The sequence below is a fragment of the Brassica oleracea genome, chromosome C1 (assembly GCF_000695525.1).
Source record: "Brassica oleracea var. oleracea cultivar TO1000 chromosome C1, BOL, whole genome shotgun sequence".
Lineage (NCBI taxonomy): Eukaryota > Viridiplantae > Streptophyta > Magnoliopsida > Brassicales > Brassicaceae > Brassica > Brassica oleracea.
Genome location: NC_027748.1, coordinates 29,067,843 through 29,071,040, shown reverse-complemented (window position 1 = coordinate 29,071,040; position 3,198 = coordinate 29,067,843).

The following is a 3,198-nucleotide window of genomic DNA, read 5'->3' as shown; positions in this document are numbered from 1 at the left end:
ACATGATCAGATCGGTTGTCTTCCTCCACGTGAAAGATTTGCAAGCCCATGTTGACCGAGTTAGCTAATAGTTGAACCAACCACACTATCTTCGACGCACCAACAAACCCCTGTAATAAAAAAACCGGTTCAATTGGTTTTCAATAAACCAATAAAATTATACAAATCGTTCATCTGTAAAATGGTTTAGGCTAGACTCTGTTCCAGCAAAGCACTGAAACGACGTCACTCATTTGCCGGTCACAATATTGGCTAATCTCGGCAGAGAAATGCTTCGTTCCTCCTCTTAAGGTTTACAATCCGGGTCGACACGTTTTCCTGAAACCCAGAAGCTTCGAAGTCTTTGAAGAAGGTTCTGCTCAGAATCGCTTCAGTAACATTAATCTCCAAATGCAACAATATAGGAAAACACATCCTCTGTACTGATAAGAAATTGATGATCACGTATCTGATTTTTGATATCCATATTATCTTGGCTCTGAACAAACCAAAGCTTCTTCTGGCACACCACCACAACCGTATCTCTCTCTGTCTCCTCAACATCACATCTGCCGCAGCCAGATCTCCATTCATCAACACAATACTCGCCGTCCCGGTTTCTTCGTCGACCTTAAAAATCTTCCATGTGTTGCTCTCACCACCAAGACCAGCAAGAGGTATCCTTCGCTGTTGTACACAATTCCGTTCAACCCGAAATCGCGAAAGCTTGCGTCCGCGTCAGTCAGCAGCGGCTGCGAGTTAGATAACGGCGATCTGGAGAAAATTGAGGCTACGGCGTCATGATCCACTTTCAAGATGAAGTTTTTGCTGAGTTGGTGACGTAAGCGTTCCCTTGTAATCAGCCACCAAGCCATTGTTGAGGGTTTTGTTTGAAGCAGTGAGATTCCTAGTACTCTACATCATTTTTTCTATTGTTGAAGAAATTAGGAACTGAAAACAAATGATTTTCCCTTGAATTGTTCTGTATATTATTCATGTATATATAACACATTCGGTTACAGGATATTAGGGATATTATACTTGACTTTACAGAATATTCTATGCACAATATTCTAACGATAACAAGTGGTAGTTATCCTCTTTCACCCTCCCGCAGTTGCAGCGTGGGTTCTGACACGCCAAGACTGGACCGAAAGTTGTTGAACAGAACAGATGGAAGACCCTTGGTAAAAATGTCTGCGTATTGAAGGGTCAATGGTATATGAAGTACACGGACAAGACCCAACTTCACCTTCTCGCGTACAAAGTGGATGTCTATTTCGATATGCTTTGTGCGCTGATGTTGAACTGGATTGGTAGAGACGTAGACCGCGCTGACGTTATCGCAATACACCAGGCTAGCTCGATCAAGTGGACTTCTCATTTCTAGCAGTAGGTTACGTATCCAACAAGCATCTGAAACTGCATTTGCAACTCCCTTGTACTCCGCCTCTGCGCTTGAACGAGAGACTGTTGGCTGTCGTTTTGCACTCCAGGAAACCAAGTTATCACCAAGGAAGACGCAAAAGCCAGAGGTAGAGCGCCTTGTGTCCGGACAGCCCGCCCAATCGGCGTCGGAATATACAGTCATCGTAGTCTTTTGTTTCTTTAGGAGTTGTAAACCTTGTGTCTTTGTTCCTTGTAAGTAGCGGATGACTCTTCGTAGGGCAGTGAGATGTTGTTGTCTAGGATCATGCATGAACAAACACACCTGTTGGACCCCATAAGCAATATCCGGATGAGTAAAAGTTAAATATTGTAGGGCTCCTGCCAAACTCATGTACTCGGTAGGATCTTTCACTGGATCACCAGCGTCTTCTGCTAATTTTGATTTCAAATCCACCGGTGTTGCACATGGTTTACAATGTTTCATGCCAGCTCACTCTATTATCTCTTCGGCATAGCGAGTTTGGTTTAGAAACAGGCCTCGGTCATTAAACTTAGCCGAAATCCCCAAGAAGGAGCTTATGACTCCACAGTCCGACATAGGAAACTCGGAGCTGAGGACTTTAATGATTGTATCGCGCAGCTGCGGGGTAGATGCAGTGACGATAATGTCATCGACGTAGAGTATAACATAAGCAAAGCGACCATGATTGTTGTAGACGAAGAGGCTGTTGTCTGATTTGCTTTGTTTGAAGCCCTGTTTTGTGATGAATGCGACAAATCTCCCATTCCATGCCCTGGGAGCCTGCTTTAAACCATATATGGAGCGGTTGAGTTTGCAGACATAGTTTGGTTTGGTTTCATCAACAAACCCTAGCGGCTGGAATATGTAGTCTGTCTCATCTAGCTTGCCGTGGAGGAAGGCGTTTTGGACATCTGGCTGGTGTATTGGCCATTCATTCGCAAGAGCAACGTTCAGAATGGTGCGGATTGTAGCTTGCTTCACAACCGGACTAAATGTCTCATCAAAATCTACTCCTTGCTGCTGGTTCTTTCCATTGGCGACAAGGCGAGACTTGTGCTTCTTGAACACTCCATTAGCATCATATTTGTGCTTGTGCAACCACATAGAACGAATAACATTAGCACCAGGTGGTCGTGGGACCAAATCATAAGTACCACTTTTAATTATGGCACCATACTCAGTAGTCATAGAAGGATTCCAATATTTGTCTTTTAAAGCTTGAAGGTGGCTTTTTGGAAGTGGTGATGGATTAAGTGTTTGAGCTGAAAGAGATAGAATTTGTTTCGCTTTCACGATCCCAGATTTGGACCGTGTAGCCATTGGATGCCTTGGAGCCTCAAGCGCTGCAGGTGCAGGTTGAGTTGGCGGCTCAGGTAGAGGGGGAGGTACTGCAGTTGTCGGGGATGGACCCTGCAGTATTTGACGAAACATGGGTGATGGTTCTGAATCAAGAAAGTCATAAGAAGGGCTTTGTTTTGTTTGAGAAGTTTGGTAAGGGAAAATTGTTTCGTCAAAACTCACATGCCTTGATATTATGATCTTTTTGGTAGAAATATCATAGCATCTGTAGCCTCTTTGATTTTGAGGGTAGCCTAAGAAGATGCATTTAGCCGTCCTCGGAGAGAGTTTTGGAGTTGTTGTGTTTATGTTGGGAAAACAGAGGCAACCAAATACTAGCAAGTGAGAGTACGAGATAGGTTTACCGAACAGAGTAGTATAAGGCACTTTGTTTTGGATGGCTTTTGATGGAAGGATATTTATGATGTGAACAGCTGTATGCAGGGCCTCTACCCAGAATGTGTGGGGGG